The sequence below is a fragment of the Ananas comosus genome, linkage group 23 (assembly GCF_001540865.1).
Source record: "Ananas comosus cultivar F153 linkage group 23, ASM154086v1, whole genome shotgun sequence".
Taxonomy (NCBI): domain Eukaryota; kingdom Viridiplantae; phylum Streptophyta; class Magnoliopsida; order Poales; family Bromeliaceae; genus Ananas; species Ananas comosus.
Window position 1 is genome coordinate 7,213,530 of NC_033643.1, and position 11,301 is coordinate 7,224,830.

General features: G+C 37.3%; 1 long non-coding RNA gene across 1 annotated transcript; it reads right to left on the bottom strand.

The window, feature by feature from the left end:
• Positions 2,612 to 11,018, bottom strand: LOC109728141. The gene is made up of 2 exons (XR_002220924.1): positions 5,809 to 11,018; positions 2,612 to 2,902 (listed from the first exon to the last, which is right to left on the bottom strand). It is a non-coding gene; the product is annotated as an uncharacterized LOC109728141 (long non-coding RNA).

An 11,301-nucleotide genomic window follows, 5' to 3' on the forward strand; every position in this document is an offset into this window, starting at 1 on the left:
TTGCGACAACCGAATAGCCCCACATTAAACAATATGGGAGAGTTTTGACTTTTGAGGGCCTTATATATGACTAGCACACTGGTTTTAACAACTTGAGCTAAATCATTTTAAATTGGTGGTTGGCCCAACAAGCCACTAATATTAATGTGACAGATCAGATCATCGCCCAACTATACAAACAAAAAGTCTCAAGCATAATATATAATACATAATTAAAAGTTTACAAATCCACTGGTGGTATAATATATATTATGTGGAAAGAAATTTAGGAAGAAACAAAAGAGAACTAGACCTATGCAATGCTCGAGTTACAAGAAATGGTTCCTACTCAAAACCCAATTTTATGTGTCACATATGCTTGATTAGGAAAGCTATACTGCTCTGTAAATTTTAGCTGAAGACAACATATGATGTTTATTTGGTCAAAACTTCAGGAACTACTAAATTCGTTCATTAAAACGACAAAAATAAAGTAAAATAAAAAAAATAAAAATGATGCCAAATGAATATGATGTGTTGGAGCCATCATGCACGTTGTTTAGAATCATCTATCCAATGGACTATACATCAAAATGTAATCTGCAAAAGAAAAAAAAAAAACAGTTTTTAGAAAGGTAAAAACATATAGATGCTGCCTGACCTTCGATTTTTTCATTTCCGTACCTGGTCTTTCATTTTCTTAAAACAAAAAAGATTAGCACTACTGCATCAAGGTCTACCAAAACTTAATGTTTTAGTCAAAAACATTTAAACAATAAACCATCAAGTAACATAATATATAGTTACATTGCATAATATTCCATCAGAATAATTAATAAACTCTTAATATTGGGTGGAGAGGTAGTGAAATAAAAAAAAAATGATAAACCTCAATTTACCCCCATGTGGTGTAGCGCCTTTCACTTTGCCCCTCATGTGGCTCAAAAAATTGCACTTAACTATCATATGGTTTAGCACTTTTTCACCTTGCCACCCTATGGTTCAAAAAGTTACACTTAACAACCCTGTGATTTTGCTTTTGTTTCACTAAACATTTGGTTTTCAAAAAAAGATACACTTTTGCTAGCCTCTTTGATGATAAATTTTTTTTGGTGAAACAAGAATCAACCACAAAATAGTAAAGTGCAATTTTTGAACCATAGGGTGGCAAAGTGAAAGCACGCTAAACCATGCAAGAGCAAAATTAAAGTTTATCCAATAAAAATCATAAAACATTCAGTACAGAAGTTATTTAAAAAAAATTGCAAGTTTCGTGTTGCCTGTTTTGAAATGTTAAATAGTTAGTGTCTGAGAGAGTGTATGAGGGCATACCACAAGCCAAGGAAAGCAACCTCCGCATTTTGGCAAAGCAAGCCTAGGCAAGTGGACGAATCCATCAAGTGATACCATATGGATGTGCGCTATTTTTCATGAAGCTTGGCCATGAGGCTCTTAGCATCGCCTCTTCAACACGGGAGTGCAATGTGGAAAGTTGAGCCAAAAAAGTGATCTCGGCAGATACGGCAATGACATGATTTGGGCAGTTGATTATACGCAACATACCAAGGGAAGACAGGCCTTTCAAGTTGTTAGGCAAGGTCATCAAGCTGCAACTCTCGAACACTAGGGATTCGAGCGAGGTGAGGTGCTGAAACACTTGCTCTTCCTCCGTCCTGAATGATTCTTTATTGAACTTATGAATACACAAGTACCAGAGAGAGGCAAGGGCTTTTTCTGCAAGCAGCATATAGAGCAGTGAGGGAGCATTAGTGTAGAACCTTCTTATAAGACGCCCTAACTTGGTTTCTGCATGGGTGAGTTTCGGAAGTCCCATCAAAGTGAGATCTTCAAGGTTATTCAACTCTTGTAAACCGAGCAACGAACCAATACTTGGACAGTTGGTGATGCGTAATTTCGTGAGTGATTTCAAATGACCCAGCTGAAGGGATATAGCCAATGGAATGTCTGAGCTCTCTGAATTGATTGAGGGAGTCAGATCAGGTTGCAAAAATCATCCAAATTTTCCAATGACATGCCTCAATTTCAAGCGTCCGTAGAGATAAGAGGGATAGAAGCAGATATGCCAGGGCAAAAGGATATGACAAGATTGCGCAATGAGCCGAGGGCTTGCAGACTCCCCAGCAATGTTAGGAACCAGCATTGCAATATGTAGCTTTTCGAGCATCGTCAGACATCCCAACACATTTGCTGAGGGAAGAAGGAAAGCAATATTTAAAATATCGAGGGACTCTAGAGAAGTAAGACCTCGCAAACCTTCCCGCAATGTGCTGTCGGTGAGTGGACATGAGCGGATAACAAGCCTTTCAAGAGAAGAAGGCAGGATCAGCTGCACCTTGTCCTGCGAGTTTTGGTAGACAATGTCCGTGGTCTTTTCTAGCTAGTTGCGCAATTTCTGTGAATCATACCCGTGCCATAAACCCCACTCTATTTCCAAGACAATACGTGATCCATATGTAGCAACCAAGCCTCTATATGTCACGCCCCGAGCCTGCAACGGAAGCATCACCGGGCACACGCATAGACTTGCCGAATGAATAGAGTTTCCTCTGTCAACCCAGGGTGTCACAGCCTATAAAAAGTGCATTCTAAATAGGAACCATATACACAAGGATTATATCAGGAAGATATCAACTAATATAAGCAAAAGTAATTATTACATTATTCTTTTCATTCATTGTTTATATTTCATTACAGCATACAATCCAAAATATGCTTTACATTTATCTTTTTCTTTACATTTCCAAAATGGCGCTTTCTACTAGGTGACGGTGGGACCTCTATCTACTGTGCCACGCCCTTTCCATGCTCCGCCGCATCTATTGCGGAAGGAGCTGTAAAACATGGAGGTGAGAACTATAACATAGTTCCCAGTAGGTACAGCCACCTAAAGGAAGAGCTCGACCTATCAGGTCCAAAAGAGGCATAATAAGCATATGATAAATGACAAGTAATCAACTAGCATATAAACAATTATATGCATAAGAAAAGTAAATATGCTCTTGCCTCCATCTATAGGATAATAAAATCTAAGATAGTATTCATTGTTTACTCACTAATTCATTACTCGATCCATAAACACCCAACTCCCATGATGAATCAATATGTAGCGGAATCACCTCTTTCATCTTGAAATTAGGTGGCATTGCCACACACCCCCGGCTATAAGTCCATAGATAGCGAAGTTGTCACTTTCTCCTGGCATTACACCCTCGGCCATAGGTCTACATGTAATGAAGTCGCCGCTCTCACCTTAGCATTAGGTGTTATCGCCGCACACCCCTGGTCATAGGTTCATAGGTGGCAAAATCACCATTTTGTTGGTCTTGTAGAGGGTACACATGTTTATGCCCTACCTTGACAACCTTTCTAGGTTTGATGACGTCATTGTTCAAGTAATATCTCAACCATTATGTTATCCAACCTATGCTAGATGGCACTAGGTTTATTAACACATGTATGTCCCATTTCTTTATTATTTGAGAATGTCATTGTCCTAGATGTCCAAACCTAGGTATATATGTTCCAACATATGCCTAGTTCTTGTACTTTTGTACCAACCTATCTCAAGTAAAATATGTTTCATATATACCATTTCACTAATTATGGTACCCTATTGCATGCATATACTCAATATAAGTTACTTTCCTAGACATCGAAAGTGACTAATCCACTTCGGTAAAGCACAACCCACCTTGATGTACCAATTATTTTTGTAGGTCCAAGCAATTTGAAGACCAAGGACGAATTACTCCTCTCCGAGCCAATCTACCGATAATCCCCAAAATCAGCCCAAATCTTCAAATCGGCTACCGAAACTTTGTCTCTCTTCATAACTTTGTTGTTCCACGTATTTTTCCAACCTTCAATTAGAGTTCTCAAGGGTCAAAATATTTTTAAACCCTCTAAATACAAAAAACCCCAATATTTGACCTAGGGTTTCCAAAACCTCAACAAAACCCAACTCTAATGACAAATCTCTACAATTTGTACGTTAGATTAGTCTAAGATTTGTTAAAATCCCATTTTCTAGGGTTAAACCCAAAACCCTAATCCAAAATCCCAAGATCTCTCCAACTTCTTCTTGCCCAAGAAGTTCACTCTCCTCAAGAAGACAAGCTTGCTTCCTTCAATGACAGATTTTCTAGAGAGAGAGAGGGAGAGAAATGGGTTGAGAGGGAGTGAGAAGTGTTTTCTCAATAGTAGAGAGGATGGAGTTGAAGGAGAGAGTTGTGGATCCTTTTTATAGGGTTGCAACATTTGCAACTAAGTCTCCTAAACGCAACTAATTACATCTACTCAAAATCTGCACCTTATAGTGCCGAGTATCGGTACTCGAGTTTCTAGTACTAATAGTATCGGTACACCAACCCAATTCAGCAAAATCCGAATGTTGATTTTCTAAGCCTTCTACTGTGTACCAGTGCTCACCTGAATTAGTACTGGTGCTTGATGAATCAATACTGGTACTGTAATACCCATACCTAATAGTATCGGTTGGATTTGATTTTCGGATTAATTATACTCTAATACTAGTTAAGAGTAGGAATAAAATTTAGCCCTAATTAATCACCTATAAATAGGTGATTTAGGGAGGGTGTACGGCAAAAAAAAAATACAAATAAAATATTGTGGCCAAATTCTTTGTGCAAGCGTGGCCGCCGGCGAGAGCAAGATCCGACGATCGTGGGGGAGAGGAAAAAGAACGAGAGCGAGGTGAGTCTCCAATAATTAGTTTTCTCGTTTTTTTCTCTCTTTTCTTTCTTCTTCTATCTCCCAATCTTATCCTCTCTCCTCGTTGTACCGCCGCCGCCGCCGGAGTGGTCGCCGGCCACTTACGGTCGGGTGAGGGTGAACCCCATATGGGGTGACCATGGTTGGCCATGAGAACGGTATGAGAGAGATTCTTTGATTGAGTTGGGAAGAAGAAGAAAGAAGATGAGATTATTTTGGATCTGGCTAGACCCGGTTCACGGTAGACTATGTTAATTTTTGCATAGTTTATTTTTACGTTTAGGTTTCAATTTATCATAGAAATATTAGACGTGATTAAGTTGTTAATTAGAGTATTTTGCCTCTATCGATTGAACTATAATTAACTGAAAAAGCTTCTAGTGCACGCTGCTAATGTTGGATCGGGTGCAGCGAAATTTGGGTGCTTATTGTAGTGTACTGAATTTTAGTATTCCCCGAACTTTGGCCAAATTGAGCAAAGTATGGAGAAAATGGTGTATGAGACTATGGGAGGAACTTTAGAAGCAAACGTTGTGGGTTGAATGAAAATTTCATTAAATGAGAGGGGTTAAGTTGCAATTGTGTTGGGACTATGGATAAGACCTACCTCATCTACTCTATCTTTTGTTTTCTACCCATACAAGAAAAAAAAAAAAAAACCTTCTCTCTTTCTCAACCCTTTTCTCACTCTCTTACTCCTTTCTCTCTCCCTAGTAATCTCTCCAACAAATGAAGATCAGAGAAGAGAAGGCTTACTTAGAGGTGAGGCAAGCTCTTTGGGCTTACTTGGAGGTGAAGTAAGCTCTTGTACAAAGAAGCTTGAGGAGAGCAAGGTGCCAAAGGTGAGGTTTTGAGATTTTTTTGAGCTAGGGTTTGGTTTAAACCCGCGGGTCGGGTCTTTACACTTTCCTTCTACCATTTGATAGCGAAAGAAGTGACCAACGACATACTTCTTTGCACCAGCTTGTTCTGTATCATACTTTAGCTGCAATGCCTTCCAAATCTTCTTTGGAGAGGAGAAAATATTTTCATAATAATCAATAACTTGATTTGAGAGGCAATTGAGAGGGACAATACCGACAATTGCATTCATCCTTTTCATATTTTTCAGTTTTGTCGTAGTATCCAAGAAGTTCATCCTCCGTCATATTGTCTGTCAGTGTTAGTCTTCTTTGGATTTTTCTCCATAAGGAAGGATATAACTTTGAGTAGATTGAGATAGAATTAACACTTTTTCTTTCGACCTCTTGAAGTGGCTTCCTTTGAAGTGGAAGGGATTGGCGAGATTTCGATAGTATCGTTGAACTTTTTCTGTGTAGCCTCCATCTATTGAATCTTCTTAAAAGCGTTGGTGTAAATACACAAAAATAGAGGTTCGGTTACAAAAGAAAATTATAAAAAGTGTCGACGAGTTGATCGACCCGAGACACAAAAATCCCACTCTCTTTAAGAAGATTCAAGCCCTTTGCGGTTGGCAAAGCCCTCGAATCGATGCAACAGAACACTGGCTTATCCCTTTCAGGATATAATGGCTTGACCCTCGTCATGTAGCTTTACCAAATCGCATAAGTAGATAACCCAAAGCTCTACCAAAATGAATATCTTTCTTTGACATCTCTCTCAAGTAGAATAGAGATAGTGAAAGTAAAATTGTATTTTTTTTTGTTATATGTTCAAAGAATAGAGACGCTCACTATATATCGAGTTCACAAGCCTATAGGATACAACATATTAAAGCCATAAGTTACAACTTATTAAGTTTTAATTTTAAGTTCTAGAGTCCATAGTTTAAATGACATTTAGTACTAAGCTTAAAGTTTAGGTTTTACAAAACGTAAGCTGTGAGTTCTAGAAACCGAAGAGATGTAGGTTATGAATTATCAAATATGAAGTGCATAGGTTATAAAAATTAATTTTTTTATATTTAATAAAAAAATGTTATAACACTTTTTGCTACTAATGTACATTTATACATATGCAGAAACTCCAATGACAGTGCAGAAACTAATTTTGGAAATATTTCAAATGATGTCTGACATAGATCAAGATAGCGTATATGCTTCAAGCCCCTAATTGCTTCTAATAGTTATTTTAATCAACATCCGTTAAGATCCACCACCCTTTTTCTAAGTTTGACAAATATACTGCGGAGAAGATCATTAATGTAATCATTATTAGTCCTCGTAAAGACTATCAACATGAGGAGATTTTGAAATTGCATATCTTCCCAACGAGATCACTCAATCTATTGATGTGGAGGCAAAGATAACAAATCTCCTGAGGTGCCACCTTTGTTGGATTTTCTTCAACTCTAAGAGATCAATATTTAAAAACCATCTCTGCTAGATCATGCAAGAGATCATGTCTAGTACAGAGACTATCAAATTTTGTTGACTGAAAGAAAGAGCAGGAAAGCAAATCATCAAGGTACTCTTGGCCTATATTCTCAATTCTCTTGCCCTCATCCACTGTCTTGATGAAGCTCTCAGCAACCCACGGGCAAATTAACTTGTCGCGCCGGATTTCTTGACTTAGAAAATAGTCTACAGTATGAAAAGCACCTCCGCAAGTATGCTTCTAGGTTCTGATAGCTCCCAAAAAGATACTTTCTAGTGTTTTTCAATAGCTCTCCACTTAAAATCTTGTTCCAAAAGTCCACATCTGGCCTTTTGCAAGCTGACTACCCAACCATTTTCTCAGCTAAGGGAGAGCCATGTAGATTCGGCATGTTCTACCTCACATTGTCTTCCAGTTCCTTGTATAACTTGTTATCATCAATTTTGGCATTAGCAAAGGCATAGTATGCGAACAAGGACAAGAATTCATTTTTTTCTAGTTCCTTTAGATGTAAAATGTTTCAAGCGCCTAAGGCCTCCGCTACTCTCTTCTTGCGGGTCATCATTAAGATCTTGCTTCCACTTTTACCCACGCTTAAAGAAGCGAGCAACTACTCCCACTGCACCTCGGTCACCACTTTCTCGCTCCATACATCGTCCAATACGAGTAAAAACTTATTTGATCTTAGGGAATCTTCCAATTATTTTTGAAGGGTGTCAAGATTAGTCAATCAGAGCATTCCTTTCTAGATGCTAACTCCACCATCTTTCTTGTCAAGTTTTCGACATCCAAACTCTCAGATACATGAACCCACATGATGATGCCGAAATGCTAAGCTTCTGCTTCTCTTTCATAATCACAAACATGCTATGCAAGAGTAGTCTTCCCAGCCCCACCTATGCTAATGATGGCTACAACAAAATAGCATTTAACAAAGTTAGATTGAGGTTCGAGCCTTATCGTCTCATGTAGAAGGTCAACGATATGATCACGCTTCTTGTCTAAGCCAAACACTTTGTGCGCGAGCTCCGACATGATTCATTAGAGGTTCTTACATTACTAATTCCCACAGGTAAGAACGGCTGGAATTCCTTTGCTTTTGTGGCAATGTTCTCTAGCTGCATCAAGCTCTTTTTCAGCTTTATACGTGGTAGCGCAATACTCAATTTTTTTGATGATGTCTTTGATTATAGGAAGAGATTCAAGACATACTACGATTCCTTCTACGTTGTTCTTCACTTTTTGTTTGAGAAGATTATAGTCGTGCAAGTCCAGCACGTCCTCGACTTCGTAAATTGCATCCTCAAGGCTGTGCAGCGAACCACGGAGGCTGTCTCTGTGTGGGCTATTTCCTGCGGCCTCGATTAGCATCTCCACTTGGGGTCAACCACGGAGGCTGTCTTTGTGCGGGCTATTTCCTGCGGCCTCGATCAGTATCTCCACTTGGGGAATGATAATATTTTACAGATGCCACAACTTTTCATCCAAATCCATGCCAACGTAGGAGTAGCCCTTTTTGAGGAGGCCGATCGCGATTGAAGCCAATCCTGCCAGATGCTATATAAGACGGCGAGGCTCGAACCTGAATCTAGATTTGGTAAATGCTATTTTGTTGTAGCCATCATTGGTATAGGAGAGACTAGGAAGACTACTCTTGCACAGTATGTTTGTGATTATGAAAGAGAAGTAGAAGCCTAGCATTTCGGTATCATCATATAGGTTCATGTATTTAAGAGTTTGAATGTCGAAAAAATTGACAAGAAAGATGGTGGAGTTAACATCTAGAAAGGAATACCCTGACTTAAGACTATTCTCGACACCCTTCAAAAGTACTTGAAAGATTCCCTAAGATCAAGTAATTTTTTACTCATATTGGACGATGTATAAGACGAGAAAGAAGTGGTCGAGGTGCAGTAGGAGCAGCTGCTTGCTCCTTTAAGTGTGGGTAAAGTGGAAGCAAGATCTTAATGATGACCCGCAAGAAGAGAGTAGAGGAAGCCTTGGGCGCTAGAAGCATTTTACACATAAAGGAACTAGAAAAAAAATGACTTCTTGTCCTTGTTTGCGTACTATGCCTTTAGTAATGCCAAAATTGATGATAACAAGCTATACAAGAAACTAGAAGACATTATCAGGCAGAACGCACCGAATCTACATAGCTCTCCCTTTATCTGTGAGAATGGTTGGTAGTCAGCTTGCAAAAGGCTAGATGTGAACTTTTGGAACAAGATTTTAAGTGAAAACCTATTAAAAGACACCAGGAAGTCTCTTTTTTGGAGCTATCAAAACGTAGAAGCACACTTGTAGAGGTGCTTCTCATGATGCAGTATATTTTCTAAGAAAAAAAATCAAGCACGACAAGTTAATTCGCCTGTTGGTCACTGAGGCCTTCGTCACGATAGTAGATAAAAGCAAGAGAATTGAGGATGTAGGCCAAGAGTACTATGATGATTTACTTTCTTGCTCTTTCTTTTAGCTAGCAAAATCCGATTGTCTTTACACTATACATGAGCTTTTGCATGATCTAGCAGAGATGGTTTCTAAAGATCGATGTCTTAGAATTGAAGGAAATCCAACAAAGGCAGTACCTCAAGAGATTCGTCATCTTTGCCTCCACCTCAATAGACTGAGTGATCTTATTGAGAAGATATGCAATTTTAAAAATCTCCACACGTTGATGGTTTTTACGAGGACTAATAATGGATACATTAATGATCTTCTCCGCAGCACATTCGTCAAACTTAAAACACTAAGGGTGGTGGATCTTAACGAATGCAGATTAAAAAACCAACCAAAATCAATTAGGGGCTTGAAGCATCTACGTTACCTTGATCTTTATCAAACATCATTTGAACTTTTGCCAAAATCAGTTTCTATAGTACCATTTAGAGTTTTTGCATACATATGAATGTACATTAGTAGCAAAAAGTGTTGTAATATTTTATTATTAAATATAAAATTTTAATTTTTATAACCTATGCACTTCATATTTGAGCCAATGTTATCTCAAGCTAATGTTACTAAGGAGCCACTTGTAGCAATGATAACAGACATATGTTTGGTAATGTTGAAGGATGGTGAGTAGACTTTAGTGTCAATAGGCATGTTTATCATAATAAGACTTGGTTTAAAATATATGCTCCATATGAACAGCTAAGAAATATCATGCTTGGTGATTCACATACTTCTGAAGTTTTAGGGAGTGGTGAGGTCGAGTTAAAGTTTTCTTTCCAAAAGGTACTCATCTTGAAAGATGTATTGTACACACCTTCTATTAGGAAGAACTTGATGTCAAGTTTTCTTTCTTAACAAAGCTAGCTTCAAACAGAATAAGTCTGATCAGTATGTGATTTTCAAGAATAAAAAGTTTGTGGATAAAGGTTATGCATGCACTGGAATATTTAAATTAAGCATTGAGAATAAAGCATCTTCTATTTCTACTTACATGCTTTTTTCTGTGAATTTTTAGTATGCTCATTTGTGTCATATTAATAGCAGACATGTTAGCGTAATGAGTAATTTAAGATTAATTCCTAGATTGAATAGTAATTTTGAAAAGTCTGAAACATGTAGTAAGTCAAAAATCACTAAACGACCTCATATGAGTATTTAAAGAAGTACCGAATAACTTAAGCTAATTCACAGTAATATTTGTGAATTTGAAGGTACTCTAACTCGTGAAGAAAATAGATATTACATCATTTTTATCGATGATTTTTCAAAATATACTTACATTTATTTACTAAAAACTAAAAGTGATAATTTTGACAAATTTAAAGATTTCCTGCAAGTAGTAGAAAATCAATTCAATAAAAAGATTAAAATAATTAGAAGTGATCGAGGCCGCGAGTATGAATCTACGGGATTCAATTCTTTCGTTTAGTTTGAACTTTGAATTCAAATGTGAATTCATAAATTAAATTTATAATTCGAATCATATTTTAATATACACTTTGATCTTAAATTCTGAATTCAAATATGAATTCACAATTTAATTAAAATTTAAATTTAAATTTAAATCACAATTCAAACTAAACATTTGAATTCGTAGTTCAAATTCAAAGTTCAAAATGAAACTCATTATTGAAATTAAATTTAAAAAGCAAACATAAATTTGAATTTGAGTTCAACTTAAAAATTTAAATTTTATATTCAAGTTTCAATCAATAGATTGAATTTATAGTTTAGAACTATTTGAAGTTGAAGTTCCCAGCTAAAATAATTTGATTAATA